This window comes from Meriones unguiculatus, chromosome 9 (assembly GCF_030254825.1).
Source record: "Meriones unguiculatus strain TT.TT164.6M chromosome 9, Bangor_MerUng_6.1, whole genome shotgun sequence".
NCBI classification, from domain to species: Eukaryota; Metazoa; Chordata; class Mammalia; order Rodentia; family Muridae; genus Meriones; species Meriones unguiculatus.
Genome location: NC_083357.1, coordinates 107,954,341 through 107,977,487, shown reverse-complemented (window position 1 = coordinate 107,977,487; position 23,147 = coordinate 107,954,341). Strand labels below are relative to the sequence as shown.

Sequence of the window (23,147 nt, the reverse complement as noted above, 5' to 3'; positions counted from 1 at the left end):
TCCACAACCTCTCCAGCATGTGTTATCGCTTGAGTTTTTCATCTTGGCCATTCTGATGGGTGTCATTCCATTTTCTCTTCTTTGTTTAGAGTAGCTATTCACATAGAACTATGAAAATGGGAGTAGTTGTATCAAACCACTCCTCAAGCGTTAATTGAAAATCACATAAAATACTTCCGTAATTAATCTCTAAAGAATAAAACAATCAATAATATGATCCCCAAATTCATTAGGAATTACTTCATAGGTAAAACATACATATTTAATTTTTTATAAAGCCTTTTCACATTTATTGATTTTTATTATTGCTTTTTTGTTAATTCAAACTTTGACTTCATATTTAATAGATATTTCAGTGTGCTTGGTTATTCAATTTTCTGTCAAAGAATAATGTTGAAAATGTGATTTTCTCCCTTTCTCTCTTTCTCTTTTCTTTTGGAGACAGTGTATTTGGTGCTAGCTTAGGCTAGAACCTGCTATGTTGGCAAAGCTTGCATGAACTCACAGAGAACTACCTGTTCCTGACTCCAGAGTGCTGAGATTAATGATTTGCACCACCAAAGTCCTAATTAATAGGTTGGTTTTTTTCTTTAAAATTTTATACATAAGTACTATATTTACATGATTTCTCTCCCTCCCTCAACCTTTCCAGTTTCTCCTATTTCTTCTAATACTTACGGCATCTTCTTTTATAATTATTGTTGTGTGTGTGTGTGTGTGTGTGTGTGTGTGTGCACGTAAGTGTGTCAGGCAATCATGCAGGCCTTTGTCAGGCAATCATGCAGTTGATACTTCACAGATGTGACATCACAGTCATGTCTAGAAGATGCTATCTCATAGGATCCTCAGTAATCCTTTGGGTCCAACAGTAACTCCACTCACACATTAGTGATGTTCCGAGCCCATAGGTGTAGGATTTGACATCATTTTAGTAATGTTGCATAAATAAAAGTGTATCATAGCATTGGTTTCTATTTGTCTATCTATATTCTATATTATAATCTTCAAAATACCATTCTCCATCATCTTTACTTTCAAGGAAGTATTTGTCTTATCACTGTGGAGGAAAATCATTTTGTTTACATACATTAACATGCTATTACTTTGCTCAGTTTTGATCTTTTCACTGCTAGAATAAAGTATCTACAAAAGCGATGTGATGTGGTATACAGTTTTTCTGTAATTATGTCCATAGGCTGAAACTATAAGCCCGGTAGTCAATAAGTATGTATTATTTGCATTGACTGCATGATGCATTTAATGGAACAGCAGAAATCACAGGCAGATACTGAACAAGCTTTTTTACATTTTTCTTATTTTTGAGATTTTTTTTAATTGCCTAACTTCTCCCTTCCCTTTATTCCTTCAGCACCTTCCCACGTAATCTGTGTCATGTTTTCCTTCAAGTTTATGGTCCCATTTACTTTCATTGTTGTTGACGTATGTATATGTAACCATCAGAAGCTACAACATGAAGCCTCACCAAATGGTTGGCCAAACACACACTTTTAATGATGCGCAAAAAGGCATGTAAAACCAACTAGAGAATGTAAGTTCTCAGGTTAGCAGTTCTACTATATTACAGTATTTTCTATATTCATATATTTTACTTCAAAAATAAAGGAAAAGCAAGAAATACTTTTGTTATCAATGATTAATGGTGTTAGATCTTATGAAAAGAGATAATATGACATAAATAAAATAAAGCATCTTTTTTTTCCCTAATGGCAATCAGCTAATATTTATGTTAGCCCCACTCATTTATTTTTCCAAGACTGAACTCACTTAATAATTATGCATCCATATGAAAAATTCACACAGCTCATTGTCATGAGCTATAATTCTTGGTAATTTAAAGAGCTTTATGGAATAATATTTTAATCCTTAAAATAATATAATTGGTTGAATGTAATTATTTTTCTCATTTTAGAAAGTAGAGCAAGTTCTATTTTCATATTAATTTAAGTTCTCTCAATATTTATTGGAATAAATCTGATCTTAGCATTAATTTCTAGCTAAGTAAAGGTAATTAATAATTCATCTAAATTCTCAGAAATCAATGTCAGTATCTCAGATAATAAATACAGAATTCCTGGAAATTCTGAATGTATACATAATTGTCTCATGAGTCAATCTTTGAAAGGATGGTTTCAAGATTGTATAATTCAAGGTCAATGTGTCTGAAAAGATATCACTTCAGTATTCCAAAAATAGGAAGACATAGAACTAAATAAATATCATTAAGTGTCAACAAAATATAAAACACACAAAAAATAACTATTTTTAAGTTATTAGATTGGTGATATTAAAGATTAGTGGTGGGGATATATTTTCTTACATTTTTTGTTGTATTTTTCCAATGAGACTTAACATCTGAAACTAGGTTGTTGTTTGTGGCTTTTGGAGAATTTTCAATACACCAGTGTGGTGCTTAGAAGCCAGAAGTAAGAAGGGCAACTTGCAGAGACTGAAGGGAAGGAAAAAGGTTGAAATGCTCATTGCCATGCTCAAGAGTCAGGCAGGGATCAAAGGACGTATCACCTTTGATCACCTTCAACTCCCTTGTGAAATGTGATGTAGCCATCCACAAGAACTTGTATGTCAACACAGTGCTCTCTGACAGTACTGCCATGCATGTAGGCACTGATAACAGGATGCAGAAGAAGAGCACAGCTTTAGTATCCAGTACAATGAAGATTAAGATCATTGCTCCTCCTGATAGCAAGTATGCAGTCCGGATTAGTGTTTAACCTCACTATCCACTTTCCAGCAGATTTGGATTAGGAGGCAGGGTTATGTGTAGTTGGGCCCCCTTCTTGTTCACAGAATATGCTTCTGAATGGACTGAGCAGGTGTCAGGCATCTACTACATGAGCTGATTCTTAAATATCAGGTTTCCCTGGTAAATGTGCACACCTCATGCTAGCCTCATGAGACTGGAACAAGCCTTTGAAAATAAACTTACCTTTGAAGCTTATATCCTATATCAATACATATCCTAATAAATCAGCATTGAATCATAGAACTGGTTCCTGACTTTTGATTTTGCATTCAGATTAGCTGTTTTCTTGATATATGTTTAATACCCTATGAATAACTCAATTGAGTTCTTAGTCTACGTGGTTCAGTCATTTGATAACTAGGGAGAGCATTCTGTGGAAGACAGATCCCTTATGTGTGTCTATGCTAACCATGTAGTGATCTGTGCACATTATTAACTGACAGCTGACCTCAAGTATTTCTCCATATTGAACCAACAAGGGTTCCTGAGCCAGTTACCACTTTTGTTTTGCCAGTTTCACAGGGTGAGAAAGCCCAAGCCTTAGGACCCAGTTTCCATTCTTGTATTCTCTATCCTGAATACTGTGGGCCATTCATTGCCTCGAGTTAGGAATGTTTCCATTGACAGTTGTAAATGTATTCATCCTTTTAATTTTTGTAAGAGTTTTTTTTTTTAATTCAGTTCTTTAAGAAAAGACAAATTTAAGTTTCCTTCTTTTCACGTAGAGTATTAGGTCCAAGTAACACAACATTGTGTAAGGGAAAACAAAAGTGTGACAGTGACTGAAAAGCAAAAGACATCATGGAATTATATGAAACTAGAAAAATATTCATGCTGAGTGTGATAATCCAAAGATATAGATGATATGTATTCATTTATATAGCTATATTAGCTGCTCAGTAAATGATAACTAAGGTACAATATGTGTGAAGAAAGAAAGGGTAAATAAGAGGGGTGTAGAGGGGACACAGTTATCTCCCTGGGAAGGGAAAATAGAATAGATTTAAAAGCAGAGAAAGGGTGGATGGGAATGGAAGAAAAGAAAGAGATTGGGTAGAGGGAGAGAGTGTAGTGAGAATTGGCTGGAATTGAGGGTGCACTTTGAAATTCTTGTGAAAACTTAGGGTGGTGGAATTTTCCTGGAATTTATGAAGATGATTCTAATGAGGGTTCCTAGTAATAGGGGAAAGGTAGGAAGATGGCTTCAAGAGATGGTCAGTTGAGACTCCCACTGGTGGACATAAATTACAATCAATTAAGATGTTGGCCAAAGGGGTCCCAGGCAAATCATCAAACAAGCCAGACTGTTGCAAGAATAGAGGTTGCTTTCCACAAACTGACAGCAGAAAGCATTACAGAGGATAATCCTAACACAACTCACTGTACATGGAGAGCTCAAGCTGGTGCCTACATGGAGACCTCACCCTTATGATCTAGTCGCTTTGGTAAAGGAAGGAATTTTTAGACTACCAAAAGAGAAAAGTGGACACCAAACAAGCCACAAAACCTTCGACCTCTAAACAGTTTACCTAAAAATTATGCTAGGGCAATGGTGGCAAAAACCTTGTGGGAGTAACCAAACAGTGCCTGATTTGACAGAAAGCCCACTCCACATGAAGACCTTCCTACCAGAGACTGCTTGTCTACCCAAGAACCAGAGACTAGATAGTCCCATGTCCTAGGGTAAGACAAAATACACACACACACAATGTATATCTAGGTATAGATATACAGCTATATACATATACATATATATACATATATATCAAATACATATATCAACAAAATGATTCTTAATGACATAAGGCTATAGTAACAATAAACCAATTCCTAATTATGTTCTTCTAGACTACTAGATCAGTGCCTTAGCCAGTTATCATCAGAGAGGCTTCCTCTGGCAGCACATGGAAACAGATGGAAAAATCCAAAATAGGACATTATGCAGAGAGAGAGAAAGAGAGAGAGAGAGAGAGAAGAGAGAGAGAGAGAGAGAGAGAGAGAGAGAGAGAGAGAGAGAGACTAAATTGGAAGTCTACATCAAGTCTTTCCCCTCTGAGCTGAGGGAATCCCTCAAAAGGGAAGCAGAAAGGCTGTAAGAACCATATAGTATGGATTACACCAGGAGACTAGAGCCCGCTAAATGAAATAAGAAAGGCATATTTGAGAACACAGGGACTGATGCAGCATGCATAGGCCTACAGGGGTCTACAACAGGTCCTCTGCATATGTATTATTGCTATCAGCTTAATAGTTTTATTGGATTCCCTACTGTGAGGAACATGTCTTTGAATCCGGGGCCTGCTATGGGATTCTTTTCCTCACGTTGGGTGTTACTGTGTCCCATTTGGATATCAATTCTTAGAAATCTATTATTTTCTCATGAGAGACAGAGAGTAGATCTGGAGAGTAAGGGAGGAACTAGAAGGAGTAGAGGGAGGGGAAATTATAATCAAGACATATTGTATGAGAAAAGAATCTATGCACCAGAAAGTAAAAAAAAAAAAAAAAATCTATCTATCTATCTATCTATCTATCTATCTATCTCTATATATATGTATATATGAAACAATTTAGGAAGTTCCATGATTTGTGATCTGCAAAGTACTGTAGAGACTGAAGAACTAGGGACTAGAGAATGTTGATATCCCAGTACAAGCAATTAGAGAAACACTTTCTCCAACATTCCGCTCTACTTAAACCCACAAGGCATTGGGTAATACAACCTGTGTTGGAGATGAAAATTAAAACAATTTAAAAAAATAATAAATGATACACAGTATTTAAGGCAATATATTGAATGGCAGTAAACAAATATGAAAATTATTTTATGCATTATTATTATTAGTAGTAGTATATATACAATTCAAACAATTTTCAGCACTGATATTCCTGAATCTAACTTTCAGGTTAGGGAGCTGATTCTGTAAAGATCATAAATCATTCAGATTAGCTAAAGTTTTAATTGTATTCTTAATTAAGAAGAATGCAGTTTTGATTGCAACATCCTGCTGAACTAATTAAACCTAAAATTTACACTAACAACATCCACAATATAATTTATCATAGTGTTCTTATTAAAAATTCTTATTTTCAAAATTCATAATTTAAAATAATGTCTTGTGGAACAAATTAAATTTGTGAAGGATGACTAAATTTGCAACAAATATGAAGCATCAGAATGATGACAGTTACTCCAAGATATTATCTTTCATAGATGGTATGTTTCTACATTTAAAATGCTTAATATACAACTAGTGACATTTCAAGAGAACTGCTGTACCTCAGCTACAAAAGTCAAGGAGAAATAAAATCTAAGAAAGAAAAAAACGTTTATTCATCCCTGTTTTCCAAATATTTAAAGTAAAAGGTAAAGCCAAAACAATTTGGGGGATAAAGCAGATGAGGTTAAAATGGCATCAGTGCTTCCTAAGTAAAATGCCTGAAGGCTCACTCTACCTATGTAAATGGAAGGACACTGTCCCTCAGATCCTTAGTTTATATAGTATAGAATGGACAAATAGATATCAATTATTGTTTAAATACATTTTTACATTTACATATAATTTCTAATAAAACTATACAGACATACTTTAATCTAAATTATGTCCATAATATAAAATGACATATAACATTAATTTTTAAGAAATAGGAACCTCATTTATATCATTTTTTATTCTTGTGTGCTTTTTTTTTAAACTATACTGAATTTTCAGGACCAGTGACCATTTTACAGATACTGTGTGTTCTCAGAATCATGATTCTCTATGTACTTCACTTCTCTTTGTATAATTTAAGAATTTAAATTATGAATATTGTATATTTTTTATTTTTAAATGCAAACAATAGAAGAAGGAAAATATTTATGAGTCTGAGACAGTAATAAAACTATAATAATATACTAAATTAATGCAAACAGCAAGTTACAAGTACTAGAGCTAAAGAGAGAGAAGCTGTCTCTAGGAAGAGGAGGAGGAGGAGGAGGCGGAGCAGGAGGAGGAAACAAAGAAAGAAAATATAAACAAATTAAAACTTAATAAAATTACAATTACAAACACCTAAAATTAATGAACATTTTTAGGGCAGGACAATGTTGTTTTATTAAATTATAAGTTTAAGCTTTAGAAAATCATAGCTTGGGCTCAAAGTTGTGCTTGTAAATGAGAGTAGCTGGGAAAGGATGGGTCCTTTTTTCTTCAGTATAGCCTTGGTAAGTCAATCATGTTTTAGGGCCAGGCCATTCATTTGAGAATCCATAGGCCTCACAAATTGGGCTTAGTGGAAAAGGGAGGTGGGTATGAACACTAACTTAATTAGAAAAGGAAGAGGAGAGAGATCTTAAAAGAATTAGGAGGAGTGTGATAAACATGAATTTATCAAAGAATAACAAGAATAATATACCTAGCAGTGGCATAGCTGGGTCTGGAGGAAGCACTATTCCTATTTGTCTTAGAAAGCGCCAGATAGCTTTCCAGAGTGGTTGTACCAGTTTACATTCCCACCAGCAGTGGAGGAGGGTTCCCCTTTCTCCACAACCTCTCCAGCATGTGTTATCACTTGAGTTTTTCATCTTGGCCATTCTGATGGGTGTAAGGTGATATCTCAGGGTCGTTTTGATTTGCATTTCCCTGATGGCTAATGAGGATGAGCATTTCTTTAAGTGTTTTTCTGCCATTCGATATTCCTCTGTCGAGAATTCTCTGTTTAGCTCTGTTCCCCATTTTTTAATTGGATTACTTGGATTGCTGCTTTTCAGCTTCTTTAGTTCTTTGTATATACTGGATATTAGTCCTCTGTCAGATAAAGGGTTAGTGAAGATTCTTTCCCAATCTGTAGGCAGTCGTTTTGTTTTGATGATGACATCCTTTGCTTTACAGAAACTTTTCAGTTTCATGAGGTCCCATTTATTGATTGTTGCTCTTAGAGCCTGTGCTGTTCGTGTTCTGTTCAGGAAGTTGTCTCCTGGGCCAATGAGTTCTAGGCTGTTCCCCACTTTTTTTTCCAATTGATTTAGGGTATCTGGTTTTATGTTGAGGTCCTTGATCCACTTTGACTTTAGTTTTGTGCAGGGTGATAAATATGGATCTATTTTCATTTTTCTGCATGTAGACATCCAGTTGATCCAGCACCATTTGTTGAAGATGCTGTCTTTTTTCCATTGAATGGAATTGGCTTCTTTGTCGAATATCGAGTATTCATAGGTGTGTGGATTTATTTCTGGGTCTTCTATGCGGTTCCATTGATCCTCCTTTCTGTTTCTATGCCAATACCATGCAGTTTTTATTACTGTTGCCCTGTAGTACAGCTTGAGATCAGGAATGGAGATACCTCCAGATGATCTGTTTCCACTGCTAGGTATATACCCAATGTTTGTTCAAGTACACAAAAAGGACACTTGCTTAACCATGTTTATAGCAGCTCTATTTGTAATAGCCAGAACCTGGAAACAACCCAGATGTCCATCAACGGTGGAATGGGTACAGAAATTGTGGTATTTTTGTACAATGGAATACTACTCAGCAATCAAAAAGGAGGAAATCATGAAATTTGCAGGCAAATGGTGGGATCTAGAAAAGATCATTCTGAGTGAAATATCCCAGAAGGAGAAAGACAAACATGGGATATACTCACTTATATAGACCTATAAGATATGATAAACATAATGAAATCTGTACACCTAAAAAAGATAATCAATTGAGCGGACATGGGGTAAGATGATCAATCCTCATTTAGAAAGACAGATGGGATGTGGATTGAACGTATGACAGGAGTCTACTGAGCGCATCTGAAAGACTCTAACTAGCAGTGTTTTCAAAGCAAAGACTCATGACCAAACCTTTGGCAGAGTACAGGGAATCATAAGAAAGAAGGGGAGTTAGTCTGATGGGGAAAGGATAGGAGCTCCACAAGGACCAAATATATCTGGGCACAGGGTCTTTTCTGAGACTGACATTCAACCAAGGACCATGTATGGATATAACCTAGAACCTCCACTCAGATGTAGCCTGTGGTAGCTCAGTAACCAATTGTTTTCCCAAAGTGAGGGGAACAGGGACTATTTCTAACAGGAACTCAATGACTGGCTCTTTGGTCTCCCCACCCCCGAAGGGAGGAGCAGTCCTGTTAGGCCACAGAGGAGGGCTTTGCAGCCAGTCCTGAAGATACCTGATAAAACAGGATCAGATGAATGGGGAGGAGGTCCCCCCTATCAGTGGATTTGGAAAGGGGCACGGTGGAGATGAGGGAGGGAGGGAGGGAGGGACTGGGAGGGAATGAGGGATCGGGACACGGCTGGCATACAGAGTTAATAAAATGTAACTGATAAAAAAAAATAAAAAAAAAACAACAATAATATATGAAGGTGATCCTAATGTTGTCTCCAAATAATGAAGGAGACAGAAACCTAACTGGCCATCTCTTATCACCCAATGATGCTTTCACTCTAGGACTGGGTTATATCCAATAGAGTTGTTGGCCAAATAAATTAGTCTGTTGCCACAACAATAGGTTGCTCTCCACAAAATGAAATTAGGGCCACAACGATAAATAGAACACCTATACAACTCACTGAGCATGAATCCTACATAGACCCCTATATTCTAGCATGTTTAGTATAGAGATTACTCAGAAGGCTACCAAAAGAGAAATGTAAATACCAAGCCAGTCATAAAACCCTTGATATGAAATGCCCTTCTTCCTGCAAAATATGTTGAGGATATGCTGTTAAATAGCTTGTGAGATTAATTAATCAATCTGGCTTGATTTAAGGCCCATTGCATGAGATAGAATTCTTGTCTGACGCTACTTGGCCAAGCAAGAACCAGACATCACATAGTCCAGAGACCTAGGGTAAAAGCAAAGTCTTTAAAAAATACTGATGCAATTACTCCTAATGAGATTTTGCAATGTTCATAGATCAGTGTTTAACAATCACTATCACAGAAACCTCAGGCTGGAGGACATGCAGGGACCCATCACCAGACATTATGCAGAGATAGATGGATAGATGGATAGATAGATGGATAGATAGATGGATAGGTAGATAGATAGATAGATAGATAGATAGATAGATAGATAGATAGATAGATAGATAGATATTATCCAGGAACACACAGCTCTAAATGAAATGTCTCCATGGAACCAAATACAAGAAAGAAAGAAAGAAAGAAAGAAAGAAAGAAAGAAAGAAAGAAAGAAAGAAAGAAAGAAAGAAAGAAAGAAAGAAATGGACTTAGAGAAGGGCAGGAAGTTGATAATGGAGGAAGGGTGGGATTGGGAAGGAGTGAGAGAGGGGGCTGCATCTGGGATACAAAGTAAATAAACTTTAATTAATATAAAAATAAAATTTAATTGCAAAAAGAAACAAACAAACAGGGAGCAGCAGTTCCCTGGCCTGTGCCATTTCCTGGGACCTACCCTGACCTAGGCCCCAAGACCAGCACAGATTCAGTACCAGCAGTTCCCTGCCCTGCCCTATTCTGTGAGACCCACCTTGATCTGAGGCACTAGAGACCAGCAGGGAACAAGAAGCAGCTGGAAAAACAGAGAACTGAGGCCATCTGGGACCAAGAGTTCTACTTACAACCCCTGAGACCTATTAACCACCAGAGCCCACCAGGCCTGTTAATAACAGAGTAAACCAAATGGCTAGAGGTTTGCACAAGAACACCAGCAAGAAACCCAGGGCCATATGACACCACCAAAACCCAGCTATTCTATCCCAGCAAGCCCTGAGGATCCTATTACACAGTATAGAGAGGGGAAAAAAGCTAAACATTAGAGATGAGGAATAGCTGAATGGCTATTCTCGCTTTGTATAAGTTCACTACATTGAACAGTGCATGAGGTTAGTCAATTTCAGTGTTTTTTTTTTTAATTAACAACATTTTATAGGTTGGACAATACTCACACACAAAAATCTGTAGGAGTTTCTTGTATGAAGAATGATACTGAACACATGCATATAACACTAAATTTATTTGTGACACCAAGTGGATCCTACATAGAATATAAAATGTGACAAGTAAATTCAGTGGATTTACAGGGAAGTTGAATATATTCAACACAATAGTGTCAAAGGGGTCGATGTATGCAAATGGATACACCTTAACTAACAGATAATCTAAACATAACTCCTGTACCTAAGGCTTGGGAATCAAATACACAACAAGCAACACTAAGTTGACTCAAATGGTTGTATTTACACACTTAACCTGTGTGTGTGTGTGTGTGTGTGTGTTTAATAATAGTTAAACAAGAAAAATAAACTATACATATGAGCAGGGAGTGTTTGGAGGAAGGTGAGGGAATGAGGAAATGACATAATTATATTTTAATCAAAGTGCATTTAATAATTACAACATTTTGATATTAATAGAAATTCACCTACTTAAAATCAGAGTTTTAAAAATAATGAAGAAAATCTTTTTGTCCCATCTTCCTTGATGTTTTCTGATGTTACATTAAATTGGTACTACAACAACATGACTGCCTAAATATAATCTGAATAACAGTTATACGAATAGGAATACTAACCAAAAACCTCATGAAGTTCAAAGACTAGGCAAAGAACTAGAGGAAACTAATAATTACAGAGAGGAAGAGGCAACCTCTCCCAGGGACAAGCCCCCTAACTGGTTATTTAGTACAAAAGAGTCAGCCCTGAGTTTCTATACGCACAAGCCACATTAAACAGACCCAGCAGGTTGTATTTATATGTTTAAGTAATTATTTGTATGTATATGTAACAACAACAACAAAAAGAAATCAGTGATTAAATAAAGAGTGATGGAAGCACAGAAGAGCTTGGAGGGAGGACAGGGAAGGAAGGGAGTTATGTAACTACATTTTAATTATTTCTTTAACTAAAAAGATCACTAGTAATAAAAATAATGATTAAAAAGATTCTAAAATTTATGACCATCATTGTCTAAGTGTTTTAGAATGCTTCTTCCTCTTTTATCCCATATTGAATGATGAGATGTCAGTTACTGATCTTTCGCAGAGAGAATCTTGTTAGTAAGGAAAAACTAATTACAGCTGATATATTCAAGCCAATTTTTCTCTAGAATAGTAATGCTGTCGTTGAACAGCACCTTCATTATTCTAAGCATTATGAATGCATTTGCAGTAAAGGAGATTTCCATAAGACATAATTGCCAACGTAAAATTAAGATAATTGTTTTAAAAGTTTTTAAAAATCCCTAAGTAGCCACATGTCTTGCACAGTACAACTCAACATTTTGTAAATATCATTTGCTCTTTCCCAAAGAAACAGGAATCATAATATTGCTACTAAAAATGTTCATTAACTAAATGAGAGTGCAATTAGCTTTCAAAAACCTATGTATTCCAATTTACTGTCAAGAGAAATTATACATCTCAAGTATGTTTGTTAGTGATAGTATGTTAAAAACTTCTGATTTTAGGGTATTTCTAGCAACATTTTAAGAACAACTTATCTTAAAAGAACCTCAAGTGCAAATTCTAGCAGAATATCATAAAGTATATTAGCATACATAAAAATACTCATTTTTTCAACATTTAGGTTAATTATTACCTCCAAGATCTAACACATTCATATGCGTGCACTCACACACACACAGAAACACACACTGAGAGGGGAGAGGGAAGGAGAGAGACAAGGACAGAGACACAGAGGGACAAAGGCAGAAACAGAACAGAGAAACACATAGATCGAGATACAAAATTATACATACCCAGACACTGCTATTGAAATGTTTCCATGTATGATTACTAGTAATGGAGCTCCAAATAATTTTGATTACAAATAAGATATAAAAAAGTCAAAAAATACAAACTTTCCAATTTGGGGTAAAATCAGGAAAACTGAATGTGAATATTCATTGCAAGCATTATGAATAAATCTGTATAAAACTCATATATTAGTATATCAAACTTACTGTAAGGCTATGAATTGTACAATATATAAATATTAACATTTGTATACATACATACATAATTTTTGTTATTTCTGCTAAAATGACTTAGATTAGAAATTCCATCATCATTAAACATATTTGACAATCATTTCTACTCTAGTCATAATGGACAGAAAATGGATGTAGCCTATATGTGCACCAATTTATAGACAGATTACCAAAAATGAAAGATTTACATAACCGAATAAAAGGTAAACAATAATATAATTCAATACTACAGATGGATCTAGAAAATATTCCACTGATTGGGATAACTCAGGCCTAGAGAGACAAATGTTCTCTCTCACATACTGACCCTACCTAAATTTTTTTTTTTTTTTTTAGGACTAGTGAATTTAACTTCATATATATCTTGGAGACAGGTAGAGAAAGAAAAAAAAAACATGAAAGAAAATGACAAGAACAGTTCTCATGGGAAAAGGAGGAGCACGTAAAATATATGAAATATTTTCATGCGGGGCTAGAAATACTATTGGTAGAAAAAGTTAAGCAACAAGGGAGTTAAAATAACCGATCTTATTCTTGAAAAGATGGAGAAAAATCTTGGCAAAGAAGAGTAATATTTGCAAAGTTTCTTCACACAATATTATTTTATTATATTTTTCAATGAGTTCTCACTGTCTATTCTTCCTGGCCATTTATTCACTGTGTAGTCAACACTGGACTCATATTCATAGAAATCTGCTTACTAATACTTTGTGAGTGATGGAGAAGAATTTTGGGCATAATAGGACATAATCTTTTAAAATATAGCCAAGAAGCAAAAACATGATGAAAACCCAAGGAAAATTTTAATCATATATAAATAATTTTAATATAAAATTACTATAATATATAATGTTATGCATTACATAATATAATATGTATACTATATGTTAATTATTATATATGAATATATAATGTTAATTATATATTATGCATATACACACACAGGAGATGGAAACTACACCCTTGTAAATATCAGGTCAGCACTTTACCACTCAACCGTCCTATTTCCTAGCCACAGTTTCAAAGAGAAAATGAAGGCACTTATTCTAGCCTATGCTGGCAGTCCAGGCACAGGGAAGGATGATATTGGGAGACTATGGATTTGAGAGTGTTTGTTCATACTGTGGTGGTTTGACTAGGAATGCCTCTGCTAGCCTCATGTGTCTGAATATTTTGCCCATAGAAAGTGGAACAATTATGGAATGTGGTCTTTGTTAGAGCTGGTATGACTTTGTAGGAAGAAGTGTGTCCCTAGGGTGGGGGGAAGGCAGCTTTTGAGGTCTCATTTGCTCAAGCTATGCCTACTGTGGAACTCCGTCTCATTCTGCTTCCTGCAGATGAAAATGTCTAGGCTCCTTCTTCAGCACCATGTCTGCCTGCATTGCACTATGTTTCCTGCCATGACAATAATGGACTGCACTTCTGAAACTGTAAGCCATCTCCAGGTAAATATTTTTGTTTACAAGAGTTATCATGGTCTTGGTGTGTCTTCACAGTAATAAAACCATAACTAAGACATACTTACATGCTGTCTATGTGATAAATGAATAAATTAATGAATAATGAAGTCATAAAATGTATTACTGTTGAATATTTTTCATGCGCCTATGATTTGGGCCAAGATATAAACCTTAATAGTAGGAATAAGAAGTAGTTTTTAACTTTCTTTGGCTTCATAGAAGACATATCCACCTACTTCTATACCATTGTTGATTTAGGAGCCGCAAACTAGACTGACTTTATGGTGAATAATGTAAACTTGGACCTGCAGAGGTGAACTACATTTCAATTAACATCTATGTGTGCATAGTTGATTCTATATCAACTCATGAAAAAGGCTTGAAAGGATAGTGTTAATCATTATTCATTGTGTATGTTTTTTGATTCTTCATAAAGAAATCTTCATACATTTAAAACTCACGTTATCATAAGGCATGACTCATTTATTGTAAAGAGTGGCATTTTGTACTTATACATTTATGTGTAAATGCATATACAAACACACACATATATGTTTATCTATGTATGTGAGAGAGACAGAGAGAGAGAGAATGTCATATAGGGTAAACACAGAGGGCAGAATTGGGTATGGAATCCCTTAGGGCTAGAGTTATAGGTGGTTGTGAACAGTCTCATATAGATATAGGAGTGAAATTCACATCCTCTGGAAGAAAAACAATCAATATTTACTACTGAGGGATCTTGAAAGAACAGAAGGAATTTAAGAGTTGTGGTGACATTCTTAAAGAACAAACTACAGCAAATTATGACTTTCTACCGAGAAATTGATAGAGCTGAGTACCTAAACAACAAATTTCCAATGTAGGAATAGCAGCTGAACACAGTTTTAGAAGTCACCTTCTAGGTCTTTTGTAATTAAATAAAGTCAGTACCTTTTCTGAAGTTTTGCAGGAGAGGTTGACACTTATGTGAGTCTACTGTAGCTGATGACTTCAAATTGAGGACAGTTTGCCTCTTTGAAACCTCAGGGTACTTAAGAATGATGCTAGATTATTACTTTTTTTGCCTGTTTTCTACAAATAGAAAAAAAATCCGATGACTCAACATATTTTGAAGCAGTTGGCTGAATATTTTAAGCCTACCATTAAGAAGTACTACTCTAAGAAATGTTCATTTCAAAGCATTCATTTTCATCAGCTACAGACATGGTCACCCAACAGATGTGATTATCCCATTCAAAGGGGTGAGATTAATGCTATATCTTAAATGCAGCATGATATGTATTTTACTCACAAATAAGGAAATAAATTTTAATTTTAAATCACTGCTGTACATTAAACGTGATTGTAAGGATGCAGTTGCCATAAATAGAGATTGCACTAATGTCTGTGCATAATTAATTAGAAATCACCAGAACCCTCTTCAGGTATCGATGTCACTAGAAATGATTATGGTTTTTGGTAAGTAGTTAAAATAGCAATGTAAGCAAGATTTTGGGGGAAAAAAGTGGGTTTCAAATCACTTAGAAGGTTTTGAGAAATTATAGACCCCACTAGTAAATCATGTGATATTAACAATGAGCAAAGCAGAATTGGAATTGCAACCTTGTGTGCTAACTAATTCTCTTCTGTCTTTAGATAAAACTGTACAGATGAAGAGTTACTTCTTACCGATAAATAACAAAACTCATTTCTTGACAATGAATCTACTCTTGGGAAAGATGATTGGGAAGATATTTTGTATGACAAAAAAAGCACATGAATATTACATAAACTTATTTTATAATTCAATGACAGGTTTTGAGAGGGTTGTGTCTAATTTTGAAAGAAGGTGTGCCCTTGTTAAAACATAGTCGACTACCAGAAAAAAAAAAAAAATCTCTGAGCAAAATGAGGGAGCAACTTTCTTTGCTGATTAGTTTAAGAAGTTGTTAAGTCCTGAGATACCTGATAAAACAGGATCAGATGAATGGGGAGGAGGTCCCCCTTATCAGTGGACTTGGAAAGGGGCACGGTGGAGATGAGGGAGGGAGGGAGGGAGGGACTGGGAGGGAATGAGGGATCGGGACACGGCTTGGATACAGAGTTAATAAAATGTAACTGATAAAAAAAATAAAAATTAAAAAAAAGAAAAAAAATAAATAAAAATAAAAATGCCAAAAAAAAGAGAAGTTGTCAAAGTCATGGGAACTCTAGCATGTTATTGTCATTAATTCAATTGCAAGGCCTTCTAGCAGCTTGCTAATAACTCAAATGATCTGTAAACCTTATAATAATAAACTATTTGTTTAAATTAATGTTGGTATTGCTATTATTGGCCATAACTTCACTTCCTATGAGAGGCCCTTAAAGAAATAACATCGTATATGTGTGAAAAGTTTTTCAAGTGTGTGTGTGTGTGCGTATGTGTGTGTGCCTGTGCTTTATTTTTTTTATTTTTATTTTATATTTTTTTTTTAGAAACTGCAGTATAGACTAAATGGGAGAATACAAACCTGGATTGAGAACATAAAGATTCAATACAAAGTATTTTAATTGAGAAAAATAAATAAATAAAAGGGAGTAGAAAGCTGATTTTCTGCTCTGCACTTTGTTCTGTAATTATTTCCTTCAAATTAAAACATTCACTCCTAGAGAAACCAGAGATATTCAGAAGACTCAGAAAGCTCACAAACCTTCAGGACCCAAAAAGAACATGGGGAATAAATAGATTCAGAAAGGTTTCTTCAAGGTTATATAAGCACTTACAACTAATCAGTAGAGGGACAATCTGACTGCTGGGTTGCTTAAAAGGAACTCCAAGGATGTACTTTTCTCTTTTTCAGCCACGGCTGAAGAATGAGGTGTCTGTCTTTTTTTTTTTTTTTATCTTTTAAAATACATTTTAATTTATTTTTTGGAAAAAAATAACACCATTTTTATTTATTTATTACAATTTATTTATTTTGTATACCAGCTGTAGGACCCTCCCTCCAATCCTGCCTTCCCAATTTTGCCCTCCCTTCTTCTTATCCTCCTGTACCTCTGCCCCAGTGCACTAATAAGGGAGGCCCCTTGCCCTTTTCATCTGACTCTAGACTTCCTGGTCTCAACAGAGCTGTCTGCATTGTCTTCCTCTGGCTTGGTAAGGCTGCCCACCCACTCAGGGGGAGGTGATCAAAGAGCCAGCACTGAGTTCCTGTCAGAGACAGCCCCTGTTTACATTATACTAGGGTACCCATTTGGAGACTGACCTGCCATGGGTTGCATCTGTGCAGGGATTCTAGATTATCTCCATGCATGGTCCTTGGTGGAATTATCAGTCTCAGAGAAGACCCCTGTGCCCAGATTTTTGGTCCTGTTGCTCTCTTGTGGAGCGCTTGTCCAGGTCATTTTATCTCTCCCTTTTTTCCTAAGATTCCCTGCACTCTGCCCAACGTTTGGCTATGAGTCTCAGCATCTGCTTCAATAACCTGCTGGGTAGACCATCTTTCACTGTCTGCTGTGGTAGGCTTCTGTCTTATATACAATAAATTTTTTTCATATTCTTTCCTTTTCCACATTTTCTTCCAGATCTTTACCACTTCTTCAAACATGCAACTTCATGTCATTTCTGTCTCTTAAAACACAACAAAACACTCTGCCCAAAGTTTGGCTATGAGTCTCAATATCTCCTTACATACGCTGATGGTAAGAGAGTTTCAGAGGTCCCCTGTGGAAAGCTTCTGTCCTGTTCCTTGTCTTCTCCTACTTCGATGTGTATCCTGTTTGCCCTTCTGAGTGAGGTTTAGGACCTTAGGATCTTCCTTGTTGTTTAGCTTCTTTAGAACTATACATTTTAGTATGTTTATCCCATATTATATGGCTAATATTCACTTATAAGTGAATATATACTGTATGTGTCCTTCTGTTTTTAGATTACTTCACTCAAGATGATCTTTTCTATTTCCATCCATCTGCCTGCAAATTTCATGATTTTCATGTTTTTAAGTGCTGAGTAGTATTGCATTCTGTAAATGTACCACAATTTCTGCATCCATTCTTCAGTTGAGGGACATCTAGGATGTTTCCAGAGTCTGGCTATTATGAATAATGCTGTTATGCACATAGCTGAGCAAATGTTCTTGTTGTATGGCTTAGCATCTTTTGGATATATGCCCAGGAGATAGCTGGATCATAAGGTAACACTATTCCTAACTTTCTGAGAAAGCACTAGATTGATTTCCAAAGTGGTTGTACATGGTTATATTCCCACTAGCAATGGAGGAAGGTTCCCCTTTATCCACAAACTCTCCAGTATGAGTCATTCTTGAGTTTTTGATCTTATCCACTGTGAGGGGTATGAGGTGGAATCTCAGGGATGTTTCAATTTGCATTTCTTGGATGACTAAGGATGTGGGGAACTTCTTTAAGTGTTTTCCTGTCCTTAAATATTCTTCTGTTGATAATTCTTTTTTGCTCTGCACACCATGTTTTTAATTGTATTACTTGCTTTTTTGGTGTTTAACTTCTTGAGTAAGACTTGGAGGGGACAGGAACTGCACAAAGGAGACCAATAAAGGAGAGGAACATTGGAGGAGAAGAGGGAGGGTGGGTGGAATTGAGAGGAGATGGAGGGGGCTACAGCAGGGATGCAAAGTGAACAAATTGCAATAAACAAATAAATAAATACAATAAAACAAAATATAGATATCAATCTATGTTGACTGACTACCATTGAGCATGGAGTATTTCTGCTATATCCAGTGTTAATTCATTAAAGAAAATTCTTTTCTTATCCCAGAAGCTATAAATTGTGAACAGATTCTTGGATAGGAATCTGTAGAGGAATTTGAATCAAGCCATATGCTCTGGAAAGAGATCGCATCCAGAGACCTAGGTCTGAGTGATCTGGTTGGAACACACACTTTTAATCCCTCTGGCTGGATTTTAGTACACACCTTTGATCCCAAATAATGGCATCTAATTGAGGAACAAACAAAATAATGAATCAGAGAAAAAATTGACAGAATGAGTCAGAGATAGGGTATGCCCAACTCTCATAAGAGAGAGGCTACTTAAGAGCACCACACAGGAAGGGTCAGGCAGACAGTACATTGCCATGGGGAAGAGTGTAACACCGGGATAGAGTAGAGTGTGTGGAGACCGTTCAGTAGAATTCTGGAGTGCAGTGCATTTCAGTTCAGTTTGGTGCAGTTCGGTTGAGTGCAGCTGAATTCATGCAGTTCAGCTCCTGAAGTGCAGAGGCAGTTTTTCCAAGCACAAAAACTGGTGGAGAAGTAGAGAGAAGCCAGTAGGAATTAGTCATCTTGTATAGGAGTTTAAGCCAGAACAGCTGCATTGAACTAGCCAGCCTAAATTTAGAAAGACTAGCAAGGGTGTGCAGTAAGACTTAGCTACTGCAGTAAGTCTCAGAGCCTGAAAACATTATAGGCCTAAGTTAGCAGATGGAGGCTCAAAACTGAAGCCTTCAAGATACAGGCCTGCAGAAGTTTAGATTGTAAACTCACTAGAAGCTTACAATCTAGGCCTAGAGATAGTCAGAAACTCTCTGGGCTTTAATCCAAGCCATGTATTTGTAAGCTTGGGTACACCTCTCATCTCACCCTTTCTTCTGAGGAAATAAAAACTACGTTTTCAGTGCCCACTTACTCTGATCCATGGATAAATATTATCTGGATTGAAATTACATATGCTATCACAATATTTGTGAGGTCATATATGTATCAGCCCTATGGTATAATGAACACAAATTTCTGTCTCTTGCAAATTTTTTGCTCCCTCTTCTACATGGATCCCTGATCCTTTAAGGAGGATGGGATATAAATATCACATTGACAGCTGAGCATTGCAGTTGTGAGTTTCTGTGTTGATTGCCACCTACTGCAAGAAGCATCTCTAAGGAAGGCTGAATGATTCCCTAATCCATTATTATAGCTATATGTCAGATGTAGGAACTGTTGAGTCATATTTCGTCCTGTCAGTAATCCTAGTAAATACACTCTTTCACTAGGCTACAAGGAGAATCATTTATTTGGTCTGCCTTCAGTACCATTTTTAGTGTGAATAGATGTTTATTCATATGTATTTTGGAAAAGTCACACATCATACCTTATCTCCCTGAGTGGGTATGTTTATCTGCTGCTATGGTTAGTAGCTATCAAAATCCAGGGCTTTATTTTGTGAAAGTATCATCTCTCTTGGGATCTTTCAGGCTTTCAGATTTAGGCTATGTGTAGATCTTACTCTCCTGCCTGTTCTAAAATTTCTGTTTATGAACTCGATGATATTGGCTTCCTTGGATCTTAAATCCCCAAACATTGTAGACATTTTGGCAACCAAGGCATGTGACCTAATTTAATATATCACCAGTGTGTATTTATATATAATATTGCTTTGTTTATTTTGGGAAACGAGCAATACATAATATTGATTTTAAACTTAGTATTCTATCATAGAGAATTGTCCACTGCAAATGTTCTAGAACCAAAATTTCCAAAAGGCAAACTTTATTGAAGTACTCATTTTATTTTGATGACCTCATAGAGATGTCACTACATCTTTAATTAAGCCTCTGTATTTTTTCAAAAAGAGAATTAAAGGAAGTGAGGGTGGGATTGGGAGGGAACGAGGGAGGGGGTACAGCTGGGATACAAAGTGAATAAACTGTAATTAATATAAAAATTAAAAAAATAAAAATAAAATTATTTTAAATAGTGTGGCTTAATGTTGTGTCTTAAATATTAAATATGGGAAAAGGGTTGTCTCTGACATGAACTCAGTGGCTGGCTCTTTGATCACCTCCCTCTGAAGGGAGGGCAGCCTTAACAGTCCACAGAGGAAGACAATGCAGCCAGTCCTAATGAGACCTGTTAAACTAGGGTCAGATGAAAGGGGAGGAGGTCCTTCCCTATTAGTGGACTAGGGGAGGGACATGCGAAGAGATGAGGAAGAGAGGGTGGGGTTGGGAGGGGACAAGGAAGGGAGCTACAGCTGGGCTATGAAGTGAATAAATTGTAATAAATTTGAAAAAGAAAACAAAAATAATTATTGTGTAATTTTTATCTTAATTGACATTAAGATCATGAGGTTGTCTACCAACCCATTTTATAAGTACAAGATTCCTTGAAAGCAATAAACCAACACTAAAATATATGTTAAAAGTACTTCGGTTATTAGAGTCTTCCAAATCCTTGAACAGTGAAATAGTTCTTTACAGTACACTCTATATCAGACCGAAAAATCAGATGTGCCAGTGTATGCCCTCAAACTGAAGTGGTTTATTTTGCTCTTTAATGTATATTGCCTAATGCACTCAATATGACAATGAACACACACACATACACGTACTCACACACTCACATGTATGTGCATATAGGTTCATGAGTGTCAGAGCATGATTATTGTAGGAGTTCAGAGGAAAACTGCCAGGTGACAAACCTTGCCTTTCTACCATGTTTGGCTCAGTCTGCACTGCTGTAAGCTGACTTGACCAACAAACCTCTGGATATTGTCTCATATTCACCTCCTTAGAAAACATATCTGTCATCTTTTTGAAATAACTAAAATGACTTGTTTCTGTCAATAAAGCACGTTCAATATTATCTTTTTGATATGCAGGTATTTCAGTCACTGTATTGCATTGTAAAACATTTACATTGTATCCTGTCTGATCACCATGGAATAAAGCTGGACCTCAGTAACAACAAAAATAGCAAAAAGCCTACACATACATGGAAACTGAACAACTTGCTACTAAAAGACAGCTGGGTCAGGGAAGAAAAAAAGAAAGAAATTAAAATGTTCCTAGAACTCAATGAAAATGAAGACACAACATACCCAAACTTGTGGGACACAATGAAAGCAGTGCTAAGAAGAAAGCTCATAGCACTAAGTGCCTTCAAGAAGAAATTTGAGACAGCACATTCAAGCAACTTAATGGCTCACTTAAAAAGCCTAGAAAAAGAAGAAGCAGACACACCAAGAAGGAGCAGACAGCTGGAAATAATCAAACTCAGGGATGAAATCAATCAATTAGAAACAAATAAAACAATTCAAAGAATCAATGAAACCAAGAGCTGGTTCTTTGAGAAAATCAACAAGATAGACAAACCCTTAGCCAAGCTAACTAAAAGGCAACGAGACACCATCCAAATCAACAAAATCAGAAATGAAAAGGGGGACATAACTACAGACACTGAGGAAATCCAAGCAATCATTAGGACTTACTTCAAAAGTCTATACGGAACAAAATTTGAAAATTTAAATGAAATAGAAAATTTTCTTGATCGATTCCACTTACCAAAGCTAAATCAGGACCAGGTGAATCAATTAAATAGTCCTATATCCCCCAAGGAAATAGAAGCAGTCATCGAAACTCTCCCATCCAAAAAAAAGCCCAGGATCTGATGGTTTCAGCGCAGAATTCTACCAAACATTCAAAAAAGAGTTAACTCCAGTTCTCTTCAAACTATTCCACAAAATCGAAACAGAAGCAACATTACCAAACTCATTCTATGAAGCCACAGTCACCTTGGTACCTAAACCTCACAAAGACCCAACCAAAAAAGAGAACTTCAGGCCACTCTCCCTTATGAACATTGATGCAAAAATACTCAACAAAATACTCGCAAACCGAATCCAAGAACACATCAAAGATATCATCCTCCATGACCAAGTAGGCTTCATCCCAGGTATGCAGGGGTGGTTCAATATATGGAAATCCATCAATGTGATCCACCATATTAACAAACTGAAAGAAAAAAAAAAAAAACACATGATAATCTCCCTAGATGCTGAAAAAGCCTTTGACAAAATCCAACATCCATTCATGTTCAAAGTATTGGAGAAATCAGGGATACAAGGCACATATCTAAACATAGTAAAGGCTATATACAGCAAACCTATAGCCAACATCAAACTGAATGGAGAGAAACTTAAAGCAATCCCACTGAAATCAGGGACAAGACAAGGCTGCCC

General features: G+C 36.1%; 1 long non-coding RNA gene across 1 annotated transcript in view; it reads left to right on the top strand.

The window, feature by feature from the left end:
- LOC110541176 (uncharacterized) overlaps positions 1-16,184 on the top strand; it is a 361,531-nt gene extending 345,347 nt beyond the window's left edge. Inside the window, exons 10-11 of the long non-coding RNA XR_009594300.1 lie at positions 14,067-14,174; positions 15,828-16,184. This is a non-coding gene — a long non-coding RNA (uncharacterized LOC110541176). The remainder of the gene's footprint in view (positions 1-14,066; positions 14,175-15,827) is intronic.
- The last annotated feature ends 6,963 nt before the right edge of the window (positions 16,185-23,147 follow it).